This window comes from Thunnus maccoyii, chromosome 15 (assembly GCF_910596095.1).
Source record: "Thunnus maccoyii chromosome 15, fThuMac1.1, whole genome shotgun sequence".
Lineage (NCBI taxonomy): Eukaryota > Metazoa > Chordata > Actinopteri > Scombriformes > Scombridae > Thunnus > Thunnus maccoyii.
In genome coordinates, this window is record NC_056547.1 from 13,077,778 (window position 1) to 13,094,541 (window position 16,764).

Here is a 16,764-nt window from a genome sequence, read left to right on the forward strand (position 1 = left end):
TAAAGAATAATTCACTTTTTTGAAGAGCTCTCGGCTGTATCACAAAGTCCTCATTAGCAGGTTGAGTTGGTGCAGTTGTCATGGAGATGGATCTGGATGATGGACAGATTTTTGCCAAACTACTATTTCCAAGGTGATTCTTAACTTTTAAGCTGACATGGACAAAGTGCACAGATGAAATAATAATGAGCTTGCATGTCAACAGAATTATATACATGACACCTGAGGATATCCATCTGTCCACTGATGAAGAGGAAAAGATAGTAAGTAGACCTTCAACAAACAAATCTTTTGTATCCTAAAGCTAAACTGAGTATTCTTAATCACCATCATTACTGACCACATCTAGTAGTATCTAGTAGCTTTCTGCATTGGAGTACCTTAAAATGGTAAGATGACAAAGTCACAGAAACAATAATAGGTGGTTGCTAAGCTAAAACAGGGCTTATATAGGCTTTGAAACTCATTAGACAGATCAATCTGAGACCAAACTGAAAATAGTTAGAGGCAGCTTACTGATGTGCTTACTGATGTGTACGAATGAACTACATAGTCAGTGACCACAAATCTTCATACTGAACTCAATTAAGTGGTTTGAGCGATGTGTTATTTTCACCTCTGTCTAGTGATGTCTAGTGAAATGTTTGTCATGTATTGTCATAAATATCATAAATGTATTTATGAGAAGCCAAAATAAACTCAGGATTACATAGACGATTTTCCTGCTAAAATGCAGGATACTGAAATGATGGTGGTCTTGACAGCTATTGCCAGGATAGTTAGAAATGCGCATTTTCAGTGTTAGTGTGGGCAGAGCTAATCTAACAGCTCTGTTTGAAACTAACTCCTGTTAACTACAGATACTATCTCTAAACAATCATATGGTCAGTTAGCAGTATTATATTCAACAGGGAATTAAAAAGACGTAGTACAATTTATGAATTTAAAAACATGTTCAAAAATAACATAGTAAACAAATATAAAACTGAGGTATGAACATAAGGGTGAATGAAATATTTGATTTTGTATTTTTGACTATTTTTTATGTATGAGGTAAAAGGGTAGGCACAAAAAGCTAAAGCTTCAGCCTACAATACAATAATGTTTCTTTCTTTGTTTGTATGATATAATTTGTTATGATTTATCTATGTATATGTGCATTCTTTTGTAACTCTGTTAAAATAAGGACCAACTAAAAAAATAAATTAAAAAAAATTAAATTATCATCTTGTGAGCCTGACACTTTCCAACCCCTGACATGATTTTTTTTTGTGCACTACAGAAGGTGTCATTGAAACAGGGGATTTTTTATTCTGGGAAAAAACTCTTTTCCACCATTAACAATTGCTGTAGTCTTTCACAGCTTTGATCTGCAAATGTACATTACAGCCCTGTATGGATTTCTCTGGACCTGCTCAGGAATTTTACTTAGAATATATCAAATAATTACAGCTGCTGCTGCTGCTGCTGCTGTGGTGAGAGATTATTCTTTTCAGTCTGTTGATATTGTGCAATAGTATTTAATATTTGAGGGGAAGTAAGGTTATATTCATCAGTTGACCTTAATGGGCTTATCTGTACTCATACATTAGAGCACTCATTAATGTCCATTATACCGCCAAAGACCTCTTATGACCTGGTGTGAATTATACACTTTATCTGGAGGTTTAAAGAGCCTCTGAGGTCACTCTCTGCCACTCTCTCTTATCAACAGACTGACAGAGGTGCTAATTTTGTGCAGTACTGTATGTGTGTATGTGTGTGTGCTGGCCTGTGTGTGTGCTCCATATTTATTAGTTTGTCATTTCTGTGCTTCCAAAATGTCCATCTGAGCGCGGCAGTTGTGGTGTGACGGCGGATGCTCAGGCACTGACCCGGATCAGAGGTCTTTCTATTTCTGAATACAGACAGCATACACAGAGCATATTATACCGCCCACAGAACAGGACACATGCAATCGACCTTTGACCCTGGGCCATTTCGAATCATTATCTCCTAGCTTAAAAGCAGGGGCTAATCCTTGCGGTGTTTACCACACAACTGGCACAACAGCTGGATGGTCTGTTTGCAGCCTCTCCTGGACCTCTTGGTGGGCTGAAACATATGGATACTATCTGGGATGATGTGCCCTTTTGGATTTCCACCAATGGGCTTCACGAGAGCATTAGTCCACGTACAGTAAGCTATGTTCATCTCAGGAGATATGAGGGGCTCAGCCCAGTATGGTGCTCTAAATCATCCCGTTGCTATTGGCAAATTTGACTGTTCCAGTGAAAAATCGTATTAGAGAAGGATTAATCAGAGTGTCCATGTTGGCCAGTGGGGTAGTTGGTGCTGTGAAGCTTTCATATACCTTCCTTGCTGGTGATCTGCTATTAATGGATTGGTGATCTCACTGCAGCAGAACCTGTTGTCTGGAGCAGCAGGATAAAGGCATGTAGCAAAGCGGGAAAATGCCCATTCGTATCTGAAAGTGTTACAGCAAAATTGATTCACGTACGGACATGAAATAGGTGGTAACTGAAGCTTGGTGATGTCAAGGATCTGCATCCGCTCTATGGACGTGTTTGGAATTGTCAACAGCACAAATTTGTGCCAAGCACTCAGTAATTTTTACTGCGCCTCTGCAAGCAAAACCACTTGTAACAACAACTCTATTGAAATGACTTGATTTCGGTCTGACATTTCAATGTTATTAGTTTGTAGATTCTGGTGTGACCGAGCCCTAAGGCCTAAGCCTTTAAGTAGACTTACCAGGGGACCTGGACTCAAACAACCATGACTTCTACAACTTCTACAAGCTGTCTGGAATGTCGTTTTGTAGCTTAACCTGCAGTCTTACTGCCTTCACTTTGAACTTGTGAGGTTGTATTTTTGATATGGAAGGTAAAGTTTACATAATGTTTGGTACTAAAGTAGTTTGAGTCATGACAACACCATAGCTGTAGGGGATTCTTTTGAAAATAGTAATTTATTTGGTGTTCTTTCGTTTGCATGTTTAGACAGGGCAAGTTTGTACATCACCTTTCAATAATTACCCAATTAAAAGGGAAACACAAGACCATATAAAAAGGATTAGACTGATGTAGGGAAATGCAACTATTGGTAGCTTAATTCTCATAAGACCATATTTCCCATAAACCCCATCTCTTCTTGTTTTGCCGTTTTTTCCAGTCAGCTGGTTTGTTTTGATGATGAGAGGAGAGGTTGAAGAGCCTTGCTAACTGTTAATGAAGAGTTATTTTTGTTGATAAAGCAATTTTTGTTTGGAAAGGCTTGCTTTGTGCCGTAATGCATTCAGCAGAACTCCTGTGAATCCGACCCGGTCGCACACAATATCAATACAAAACAGAGAATATCAATCAATTAATCATTTTTCATTCTCATCGCAAGGTATGGACATTGATTTTACGTTGATATATCAATGTCGAAATCTTCCCAGTAGCACCTTTAATGTGGAGAAATTGCAGGAATTGGTTGAAGATTGGTTGAATTTCCTGGAGGGACTGTGTAATAAAAGGTGGTGGTAAAAAATAAAAAGTAAAAAGTTTTAAACCTTGATTTAGACATCAGAAAAAAGATTTAAAAAATTGAAAAGCAACTTCCATGGGCTCTGACATTTTTAAAAACACCTATACTGTATGTGTCACAGGTCATGAACTTAAGAGGTATCAGAAAATTCCGGAATAGTGAAACACAAGTGAGTCATTTGAATGTGACTGAGTCCTCTAGTGAACAGAGTAAACACAACAGCACCATGTATGATAGTATGAGTATGAGGAATTCACCTCAAATAGACAAATAATCTATGGCAGAATACAGTTTTTTTTATATAAGGTTATTCTGCTTAAAGACAATTCAACTTACACCTACTGAGTGAAAATAATATAAAACTATTCATGCAAAAAACTTATTGGTGAAGGTATCAGCTGAAGGTCTGTGTTATTTTTACTCTGTTTTCAGCAGGGATTGTGTAACAGCACTGCCAGGACAGGTGAACCATGTAACCATGTTCTGACTTGCTTTCATTCTGTTGAATAAGTACTGCCTTGAGCATGTATCTACACGCACGCACACTCACACACATCTGCACTCGGATAAGACCCCGTTGACACAGACACATCTCACACGTCATTATTTTTAACTCATTCTGCATCTACTTCATTTGCGTTTTCAATATGGATTTATAGATTTTTCTATCACATCACACAATGGCAAAGATGTGTGTGTACATTTGACGTCCATTTGATCCCACTCAGGAAAATCAACAATATTTCATAACACATCATGCTGGCCTAAGAAGGCTTAGCCCAATGCATGTCTGGGCAAAGGTCATAACTGCGGACTTCCTCTGTAAAGGCTGGTTGATTACGGATAAAAGGGCAGCTAAGGTCTTTTAATCATTCTCTCGCTATATCTACGTTTTCATTAAACAAAACCTGCTCTCAAACTCTTGCTAATAGGGTGTAGTTGGGGATAGCAGCATTAGCGGTATGGGGATCAACTGAGGCTGTGCCTGGAAGTCATCAATGTCTGTCAGCAGCGACTCTCATGGCCATTCTGGGACCTCGATGCAACACTGGGAGTGAGATGTTCTGGGTCATTTAAGGGGAAATTAACCACAGAAGTCCCATGCTTTCTGTGAATGGTCTCTTTTATTTGAATCACATAGATATATAATGAATCAGAAATACTTGAAAATCATTATCATCCTTCATAAAAGTGAAATAACATATGTTAAAAAAGCTGGCTCCATTAGAGCTTGCCAGCACTTTAATTAAAAGTGCAAACTAGCATTTTAACATCAATTAATCTTTAAAATTACTTCTGAGATTCCTCTCAGAGTTTCTCACAGGGCTGCTGGTGGTACAAGGAACAAAATGTTCTAAAATCTTAATTGTCTTAAGTGAAGTGAAAGAAAAGTCACACATGCACAAGTTGCAACATCCTTTGTGACAGGAAACAAAGGCATTTATGGGAAATGTTGCCTTAATTTCAAGACACCTAGACTAACAATGCCACTTATGTAAGACACAGGCTGTTAATCATCTCCTCAATGATCTAATTTGTTTAATTATATGAGGTTATCACACTTAATTTGACAGCTTTGACATAGTGAGCTACTAAATTAATTAACAGAAAATACACTGAGCACCAGTAAGCACCTTTATGACTGAACCTTTTTAGATGGATAAACAGAGGGAAACATTTGTTAGAGGACTTTTTTTTTTTTTTTTTTTTACAGTTAACAAATTAAGTTCTCTTTAATAGTAGTACACATGAGATATTATTATTATATACTGTAGGCTACATGTTCATTTCACAGTACATTCTCAATGCACCATGGCTAACAAGTGAAATACAAAAACTGAAAACAAATGTTATAGAAGAGGAGGAAAAAATTAAAAAATTACACTACAACATGCTGGCATCTGCCAAAGTCTGTGGTCGCAGTAAACATACAGTATATACAATACGTGCACCAGTGATAAAATATTCTCAACTCAAAGTTCACTTACTAGCTTTTACTAGCCAAGACGATGAAGAATGAATCTCCATGCTCAGATATGCTCATGCACTATATTTCATGTCAAAGGGGTTTAACAGAGATTTATGAAAAATTTAAAAAATTTCCTATCATCTGACTCACCTTGAGCTCATACAGTCAAATCCCCAGCTGGTACGTTGCCCATGACATGAATAATCTTTATGTTTTTCAATATTTTGGGTGTATCAGTGAAATAATTTTCAATCACTGTCTTGATATACTGACAGTGGTGGAATGTAACTAAGTACATTTACTCAAGTACTGTACTTAAGTATAATTTTGAGGTCCTTGTACTTTGCTTTTCCATGTTATGTTACTTTGTACTCCTACTCCACTACATTTCAGGAATTTCAGGAAAATATTGTACTTTTTTTATGATCAGTTTATAAAATATGCATTGTTATAAATCAGAAAACCCAACAGTATGTCCATGCTATCCATGAATCAGTGTAAATATTGTAATAATATATACAATATATATTAAATAGCATACAGCATTTTGCATACAGAGTACTTCTATTCTTTTGCCACCAGTACTTATGTACTTTTAGTAAGATTTTGAATGCAGGGCTTTTACTCGTAATGGAGTGTTTTTTTATTGTGGTATTGCTACTTTTACTTAAGTAAAAGATCTCAGTACTTCTTCCACTACTGCATACTGAACATACAACTGGTACTAAAACACTACTGATTGTTTCAGGTTTGAGAGCAAAGGCTTTTCAGACTGCAAGCTGGTGAAATGTAGCTTTACTTCACTTCACAATGGAAGATGGATGGCTGCAGAAGGGAGTGGGACGACCCTCCCACCCACACAGAGCCTTATAAGTTGACAGACCAACAAATTATCATTATAGCTCCACCATCCTGCAAACCAATCCATTCTGTCTTCTTTAATTTGTTGAATTTCCTGTTGAAAGAAGATGATGGAGTGGATCCATCTTTCCAAAGTGCAGATGAAGAACAGTGGGAAGTTAAGGACTCAATGAGAGCAATCTGTGTTGATTTTATTGCTTTTCTTATATATATATATATATATACACACTATATATAAGCCTCCTGGTACACCGTGACTGAGTTCGGAAGGTTTTACCGTATGAAACATACCACATGTGCCACAGTTTTACATGTAGTGTGTAAAGTAAAAGTCATTCTTCATTTCAGGCCCAGCCTCCCTCAGTGTTTACTGAAACTCACAGATATAAAAGCAAGGGTTTGATTAGGCACAGGTGCGGCTTGTTAAGGGCTGGACCTCTGCTGGCTTCCTACCAACAGTCATGCTGCGTTCATGTCATGTTGGATTTGCTGTAAATGCGAGCTGCCAACTGGGGAAAATCATTCATTTGTAGGTAGGACATACAGTATGCAACACGCAGTCTGTAAACTCTGAATCTACAGATGCAAAAATTGTTATGCTTACTGCTATAAAGAAATCAACTCTACTCATGAAAAGTCTTCTACATTTTCTTTATGGTTGATTAATAAAACTCACTTTGTGATGTGAGTATTTCCAACACTTTCAAGTCCTAGCAACGAGAATGTCACTCTGTTCTTTCACTCCATCTGAACGCTTCATCAGTCTGTGTTAACATGCCATCTATCATTGTGGCCATTAACACCGTGCAGGCTGCTGGTGTCATGTGGCGCTTGCACAATCTTATGTGCTGTGAACGGGTGTTTGGCTTTAGCCTCAAAGATTATTTAGGCTCCAGAATAAGAAATAGCTTCCTGTTGAAGCCAATGCATAGCTGTCGATGGAAAATGATGAAAACATTGACAACTTTTACATACAGATTGTAGGTGGAATCATGAAGGTTTTCATGAAATCGGTTTCCATGTCTCTCTGATTCATTCTGAATGTATACTTTAAGGCCACACAACATGTCTGTCTAACTTTACATCAAGCGCAGTAAAAACTGAAAAAAGAACCTGAAACTGAAAGACCTTTGCGAAATTAGTTTGTCAATATGACATTTGGGGAAAAAAACCCTGAGGGAAGTGAGTCAAGATACCTTGTGACATCTGAAGCAGTCAGTTGAAGTAAATGGATTTGACACATGCTCGCACAAGGTACAAAATATTGCTATGAAACGTAATACGCTTTACCTTTTAATAACATGCCCCTTCATATCAGTGATTTGTCATCATTCTGGGGAGTTCAGCACTGAAAACGTCCAAAATTGGTAAAATTCGTCACTCAAGCAAAAATCCACCATGAAATATACATGTGGCATCATCTTATACAGTTAAATTCATAATTGTTAATTTGTAAAGCGCCACGCTTAAATTGGGCCTCAAGGGAGACTTTAATGATGCAAATAATTATCTAAAAATGTGTCTATATCAATGTTAAACAATTTGGCAACAACCAACAGCTGAACTTTGCAGGTTTCTTGTTGTTTGTGAATGAAGAAGCTCCAGAATTGGTCTTCTGACGACCGTTTTATCGGCTTTTCTGTTTTTAACTTTGAAAGAGAGTTTAGAGTCACATATCAAAAGTGAGAAATCCAACTTGCTGGTAATAAACCATATCCTCTTTAGACCAGATTTTCTTTTTAAGACTTGTTTACATTCCTGACAAGATGCAGCTTTCTGTACATTTTAAACTGTATTATCTATTTCCTTTGATTCTTATTTGTGCTCGTCTGCAACATCCTGAATCGCTCAGCATGACACAAATACTCGGTCATAACATCTTTTTTGGAGCATTAGCTATTCCTGGGCTTAAGTTTTGACCAGATGCCCAAAGTGTGGGCACATGTGCACATCTGCACACACACACGCATGCACGAGGTCCACGGCTGTTTGTGTGAGTAGGTCCCCAGCTGTTGAGTGCTGTGCAGATGTAGCAACCAGAAATGAGGGATTACAGCTAAATCTGGAGGGAGAGGAAGAGGAGGAGGAGGAGGAGGAGGAGGAGGAGGAGGACGGTCATTAGGGAACACTGTGGAGACTGGAGGGAAGGTTTGACTGTCTAAAATGAAGACAAGTGTTAAGAGGGGTTAGAGGAAATTCACCCCGATAATAGAAAGATTAGACACAAATGATGAGAGGCCACAGGCAGAGTGCAGGGTGAGATGTGGAGAAAATTAGAGAAAATGTGAGTAAGCAAAACACAAGGAGAAAGAAGAGAAAATAGAGACTTTTTTTTAAACAAGGCTGGAGGGAAGGAAAAACAGACTGCTGTTAAAAAGAAAAACTATCCCATGGTGGGAATCTGTCGCACAGTCGGTTTTTATTTGATTGCGCATTCATTGATTTCTTAGACTGCAGAGAAGGCCGCGTTAATGCAGGCAAGAAGAAGCTGCAGTTAAAACATCTTAAATCTCACATCCATTAATATACCCTCACATGGGAGAAGGCTGAGATGTTTTTTTTTTTTGCTAAACAGAGTTTCTGCAGAGTAACAGTGCAAATGCGTTTTCTATAATTCATAAGAAGCTTTAGCATCCTAAATGGAAAAAAAACAGATAATGGTTTACATTAGAAAAAGCAAGGTTATATGAGTTGGACTTTGCTGATATGTATGAATGTAAATACATATAGACCAGCTCAACCAGGGAATAAAATCCAAGTCCTATTACAGCCTCATATCTACCTCTATTTCCTCCAGCCCAGGGTTACAGTAATACCGTGCCCTCTTTAATATTCAAACCATTTTTCACACACATGCTGTTGCTGTTGGTACTAGAGGCTGCTTCAGACGGCAAATGTGCTCTGTTTGAGATTCGGCGATAACTTTCCTCCACTTGTCAACACATTAGTCAACTGATCAGGGGAGGATTGGCAAGAGCCCAAATTAACGTGCGCAAAAGCAAAGCCCTCCAGGATGCTTAACGCCGTCCTAATTAAAATGCACATTCACATTTTCCTTCCTCTCTTAACAACACGTCCAATAAAGTCTGTCTCTTAAACCCTTAAATTAGTGGGCTGTCATTGTAAAATTAGAAGTTTTCATTAAATTTAGGCCCAATATGACTATTCAATAAATGCATGTTTTTGCATATACAAGGAAACTATGTTATTCTAGTTTTCAAATTACACATTTAGATTTTAACAAGACTCACGCTGCTCTGAGGGCCAATTATCAGCTCAAAAGGGACTATTAATGAGATTGCATGCCAGCTCCGCAGATCCCTCTCATCATGAGTGCTGCACGTATCAGATCAGCAGCTGTGAAACATAATAATGTGAAAACTGACATATCGCACTTGTTAACTGCTTTGATAGCTTGCATGATGGACTGTCACGTAATCCTGCCCGTATCTTTGTTGCAGGAGCTGGCATCATATTTCCCAGGGGAGTAAATGATGTCATTTTGGATCTCAAACTGTCTCCTCACCTCATCTCAGCGCAAACTCACCCACCTAGGTCAATCACCGTGTGCAAAGGAGGAGAGTTGACTCATAGTGACCTGAAGCTGGAGGAGTGTCAAGTCAAATCCAGACTCATGGGCAGATTTGAAGAAGTCCCATTCGGATATTTTCAGAGCAGGGGACATGCATCTGAGAAACCACCTGCAACCAGGTGAACATACTAAAGTGGTGGAAGTGAGATCATTGGGGTTTAGTCGGTGCTGTGACAGTGATGATAAAGGAGGATTGCTGGTTCCTTCAAGTCAGCTGAATCTAAGAAGCAACAGAGTTAAATTGTTGCTTCTTTGTATGGGACGATTAAATTAAGGGGAGACGTGCTATGGTGGAATATAAATGTTTACATTTACGGTACTCAAGAACTGTACTTACTGTCCAAGAATAGTTTGACATTTTAGGAAATGATTCACTTTTTTGCTGACAGTTAGATGAGAAGATCTTTTGTGTTTTTTGTGTTTGTCTGTTAAATACGAAGCTGTGTTTGTCTGTTAAATTTGAAGTTGGAGCCAGAAGACAGTTAGTTCAGCTTAGCATAAAGACTGCAAACCAGAGGAAACAGCTATCCTGGCTCCATTTAAAGGTGAGAAAAATCTGCCTATCAGCACCTCAAAAGCTCAGTAACTAACATGTTAATGTTTGTTTAATCTGTACAGAAACCAAAGTGTAAAAACAACAAACTGTAGTTTTATGGGGTTTACGTGGTGGACTATTTCTTAACTGTGCACAGTGACTTCCCGGAGTCTCCACTGGTTGCCTGGCAACCTCACGACAAGACAACAATGTCAAACTATTCCTTTAATGGATAATGAAAATAATAAATTAGCTGCTGCCCTGACTTACTCTCAGCAAGCATATTTCCCAAAACATCACACAATTCCTTCAAATACAAATCCGAGGTATTTTTACTTTATTTGAAGATTCCAAATTCATGACAATTGATCTTCTACAACAAAAAGGCACAAAAGAGGGACATTTTGCACTTTCTCTATATTTATTTGATACCTATAATAACATTGTTAAAATTAGTTACAAATTAAGATTTTATGTAAAAATGTATGATGAGTGTAAAAGATATGATACATTGTTAATGATTAAACTACCCATATATACATTTGCTAAAACTAGCTCCTGCTCGACCAGCTGCTACAGTAATAAGTAAGAAATAATAATGTAATAATATAATATATAACACTACAATACTCAAAAGGACCTTTTTCTGCATTGAGTGCTTTTACTTTTGATACTTTAAGTTTGCCGTGATAGTGTACTGTGCTGAAATCCTAATTAATATTAAATGTGTTTTGTTTTTTTTACAGTTTGGTATTAAGTAAATGTTTGAGGACATTCAAAGAGTAATGTTTTTCCTTGCTCCCTTACTCTCTCTCTCTCTCTCTCTCTCTCTCTCTCTCTCTCTCTCTCTCTCTCTCTCTCTCTCTCTCTCTCTATATATATATATATATATATATATATATAGTTTTGTTTTAAAGTTTTTTTTATTGAATTCAATAAAAATATCCAGCAACAAAACAAAACAAAAAAACCCCCAAACAAATACAAAAACAACAAAAAAGAAAAAAACAGGCACGTAACCAAACAGACATTGCTATAAGAAAGGCAGTTATTTGGTTACAATAATGTGGTGAGCATTAGTACATGGCAACAACTACAGATGTACTGTACCAAACCATCAGTCTTGTCAAGGTTAGGTTGCTCCCTCCGGACATTTACCCACTAAAGCTGTCCCATTGTTCTTTAACCGTATAATTTTCTAGTTCAATCTTCCCAGCATCTTGTCACATGTAACAATTTCCATCATTTGTTCCCTCCACATTTTCAGTGTAAGAGTTCAAGACTCTTTCGAACATTTAAGAATTGACCGAGCACAGGTTATTTTGCCAGTTGTTACTACTCTAAATGCAAATTTACTTAACTGTGGCACTACAGTTTTGTCCCCACGGGGACACAACTTGTGTGATCTTGTGCAGTTCAACTTCTAACCATTCACTCATATATTCCAGAGCATTCCTCCATAACCATGGGAAATCCCCATCATGTATACATGTGCGTACCCTGTTCTGTTTTACATTTCCAACGTAAACTGTTTTTAATTAGGTTCATTTTATTGAGTCTTGTTGGAGTATAATAATGTCTATGAATGATTTTATGTTGAATAAATTTGCCTCTGGCTTCTCTGATATATTCCTCATTGTTGGAAAGAATTTTCTCTCATGTTTCTTCATCAAATGTACAAACCAGGTCTTTTCCCCAAAACATTCTAAGGTTTTTACAACCATTGTTATTTACCCATACCACTTTGATGCTTTGTGAAACATTGCTGGTAGTTGTAGATAATACTCTCTTTGGTCTTTTTTATTGGTGGAAGTGAACTTTCCCTTTAATACAGTGTCTAATTAGTAAATATTTCCAAAGATGGCCATGTCCCTCTGGATTGAATTTTTGCCTCATATGAATAGGTCATTTAGTATTCTGATACCTTTTTCTCAACCACTGAGCCCCAGTTGTCTGTTTACCTTTTTTTTAATTTTGAGGTTGTACCATATGGATGCATATTTTTCATTATCATGAGAGATCTTACATTTCTTATGTACTTCTTGCCAAATTATCTTTGAATGTGCTACAATGGGATTCATAATGTTATTTTTCTCCTTTTTTTTATGTCTGTGCTAGAGCCTCAATAGGTTTAAAAGGAGAAGTATGTTCCCGTTCAGCCATGACCCAATCCGATTCAGAATTTGTTCAGTCCCAGTGTCTGGGAAGCTTAGCCATTTCAAAAGAAATATTGTAATAGTTTATGTTTGGTAATGATAGGCTTCCCCTCTTCTTTGGCTGAAAGAGCTCGTCCATATGAATTCTAGGCTTTCTTCCAACCCAAAGAAAGTGTTTTATCATATATCTTAGTAGTAATTGTTGTGGAATACTTATTGGTATCATTCCAGTTACGTAATTTATCTGTGGGACTATAACCCTCTTTACTGTGTTCACTTTTCCCCATAATGTCAAGTGTAACTTACTCCAATTATCCAGATTAATTTTAATATAATTTAATAGTGTTTCCATGTTAATGGTAATAATTTCTCCTATATCTGGGTTCAGTTGTATCCCCAAATATTTCATACCTTTTGAATAGATAGTAGATTAGAGGAACAAGCTGAGACACTGGCAATACTTCTGATTTATACCAATTAATTTTGTAAGCAGATACTTTGGAATATGCTTCAGTAACTTCTAAAAAGCACTGATATAGACTTGGCAGGGTTTTGACTCAGTACCAAAATGTCAGCATCATCAGCATAAAGAAATAATTTGTGTTCCCTGCCACCTCCAATAGCTCCTTTAATTCTTGGCTCCTCTCTGATCGATATGGCTAGAGGTTTGAGAAAAACCGTGAACAGGAGTGGACTGAGGCTGCATCCTTGGCGAGTTGATCTGGACATGAATGAAGATATTATCCCATTAGTGAAAACTGCAGCCCTGGGGCATGGATATAGAACATTTATCCATTTACAAAAACCATCACCGAACCTGAATTTTGACAGAGCAGAAAATGAGAAAGCCCATTCGACCCCATCAAATGCTTTTGGGGAATCGCGTGATTAGGCTGACAAAGGGTATGTGTTTGTTCTATTGATCTACATTAGATGTAGTATCATTATTGGTCGATGACCTATTTTGTTTTTATAAACCCTGCCTGATCTTTGTGAATGATTTGTGGCAAAATCTTATTTATCAGTCTAGCAGTATCTATCAGTATTTCTTGGACAGTATTTTACAGTCAACATTTATTAAGTTTATAGGTCTATAGTTAGCTGTGTGTTAGTTAGATTTTTGTCTCTCTTTTTTTTTTTGGTATAAATGATATCATAGCTTCATTGAAACTTTCTGGGAGTGATCCATATTGCAATGCTTCTTGAAAAACTTCTGTCATACCCTCAGAACCTTAACCAACTTAGTGCCTGTAACTATATATTTCAGGGAAACACGGGCAAATTTAGGGGACAACGTCAACAATTTACCTCTATATATGCTTTATCCTTTGTAACATTTCAACATATGCTTTAACAGTCAAGCTGCAACCACAGAGCAGTGATCATTATTGTGATTTTTGTGTTGTTGTTTTTTTTACTATAATAATAATGTTAAGTAAGGTAATGACATTTTCTATTAAACTAACAAAATTGAATTGTTTTATAGAGCTTTTAAATTCAGACAGTACCGTATGGTGCGCTGTTCTGACAGAATTACATAATTACATGTGAACTATAAAAAGAACATTCTGTCTGTGGCCAGTATTAAAAGAGAAAGAAGTGTGTAAAGATTAAGACAAAAACAAACTTAGATTTTTTCATGAAAAACAGAAATAATATTCTAATGCAGCCATCAGCTCTGACCTAATATAATCCTGAAGGGTTGAGAAAAATGTTTCGTACTGCAGGTCAGCTCATCCTTTGAACAGTTACATAAGAGACAATATTCTCTGAAGTTATTTTTATTTTGCCCTGTGTGGCTTTTGATGGCCTTATTAAAATCAGATTTATTTTTCTTATGTTTTTTTTTAGTCATAGTGAACAGCTGCTTGAGTTCAGTATTTAGTCATACTGAACTCAAGCAGCAGCTTAACCCATAATTTAGATCTGCTTAGATGAGATAGCAAAATCTATTCGGCCTACACAGACCACATAATACATAAACCAACCCAGTATTGTCATTATAGGCATTGTTTGTTTTATGAATTCAAGCTTTATCTTATATGTTGACATACTTCCAGGAAATCTGTTGCACAATGTTTTTTCAGATGTCCTGTATGCAGCTCACTGACGAGTCTTAATATCAGAAACACAGGGTAAAAGAAAGCTTTGGCGACACCTATGGGTGGAAAGTAGTTTAGTTGGTTACACACTGATATGAGTGAAATTTTCCACATAATATCTGCTGTTTGCCAACATGTCAGCTGGCAGAGATGTGCTGCGTGTCATCCTATTTTTGGCTTGAATATGTAGCAAGGATAAGTGCATTTGACACACATGAAACTGTAAACTCGCTTGTTACACACACACATATTTTAAAAAAAGAGGGGGGTTGCTGAAATGCAAAAAAAAGTGAGGAAAATATAAAAGGGTAAATATGTGCACAAATACAGGCAGTGAATGGCATACTGAACACGAGAAAAACAAAGGCTTGGATTGATGATTGAAAGGCTTTTGAAGAAAAATAAATATCACCAATAGGACATGTTTTCATGCTGAGCATCAAAGAAAGTGGACTGTGATGTGAATAGCATTTTTGGGTAAATACTGTAGCTGGCATTGGGATATGTTTTCATGTTCGTTCTGTGAAATATGTAGTTGTCACACAAATTCTGGCAATAAAGTCATCACTATGCCTATAGTGATTACAGCACATTTTCTGCAAAGATGTAGCTCAGGTTGGCCATTAACTGCAGAGTTGGAGGTTCAATTCTAGGTTCCTCCTCCTCACATGTCAAAATCTTTGAGCAACCTGAGTGTATGTGAATATGGAGAGAAAATGTTTAGACAAAAGCGCCTGCCAGATTTCTTTCTTGTGCAGCATGATTCCTAAAATAACCCCCCCCCCAAAAAAAAACAAAAAACAAAAACTTTTGGTCAATTAAATAATTTTCTGGTCTGAAGAATTTGAATGAGCCACAACTCATTTTTATGACTCCCAAACTTGAAATAGAAGTTTCCAAGGAGCACTTGAAGGCAGCGCTAGTCTTGGTGATTGTCTCATTGATGTCCTGAGCTATAACAAGTTCTCTGAGGAGGAGGCATCTGTTTCATTGTTTGGGCCAGACGGTGCAGCTTGTCAGGGGAATTCTTCTAGACGGCACAGGCCTGCCCATGCTACAGATGGCTTATCTCACAGTAAATGATTCAGAAAACGATAATATGCCTTCAAACGGAGAAGAGGTCATCTCCCTTTGCTAATGGAATGTCTTCCTTAGTTAGACTCTGGACAGAGCACTTGTTAGATATCTATTTCACAGCAGAAATGTGAGGCTCTGTGTCAGTTGCTCAGGGGAAGGTAGGCATCTTTAATCCACTGGCAACACTCCTGATCCTCTCATTTGAATAGTAAGCAGATCAATTAATGTTTCGTTTAGGCACAGGCAAAACATAAGCTTTTCCAGACAGGAATTTAAGGTGTAAATATGACAGTGTTAATTCCTTTACATTCCTAACCAGGCACATCCTCGCTGCCAAAACTGAAGCAGGCTGATTTTCTGCAAAAAATGATGGTTTAAGTTGTCAACTCAGGCCCCGGAGCAGAAGCTAAAACCCTTCCCCTGTTCCCCGGTGTCAAAACACTGAAACGTTTATGTGCAAGTCCAAACCTATAAGGACTGTAAGCCAAGACCTACTGTAATATTCAGCAATTATCAGTCTGTCAGCTAAATGCAAAAATGTCAGAGAGAATCAGAAGCAGGAGCCTCACAGCTTAGTCAAACAGCTGTGAAACAGACATTAATAGACGTGATCACTTCATTGTAACCTGCTCGGTTAAGTATGACTCACGTTATGTCAAGTAAACTATATTAAATTAACTTTGAAAATTTCTTGGCAGTATCCCACTACACACACACACACACACACACACACACACACACACACACACACACACAATCAATTACAAATACTCTTTGACCCAGGTCTGAAGTGAGGAGCACAAGCCGACAGCAGAATCTGCTCTACTTCTTTCTCTTTCATCTGATTTCAGCCCTGATGTGTGACATCAAAGACAAAATCTTATCTGCCCCCTCTGTCCCTTTTGACATGGACATTAGTGCATCTAAGACATGTGTCCCTC

General features: G+C 37.5%; 1 long non-coding RNA gene across 1 annotated transcript; it reads left to right on the top strand.

The window, feature by feature from the left end:
* The first annotated feature begins 6,797 nt into the window (after positions 1–6,797).
* Positions 6,798–12,064, top strand: LOC121913465. Its single transcript, XR_006100315.1, has 3 exons — positions 6,798–6,894; positions 9,823–10,498; positions 11,937–12,064. It is a non-coding gene; the product is annotated as an uncharacterized LOC121913465 (long non-coding RNA).
* The last annotated feature ends 4,700 nt before the right edge of the window (positions 12,065–16,764 follow it).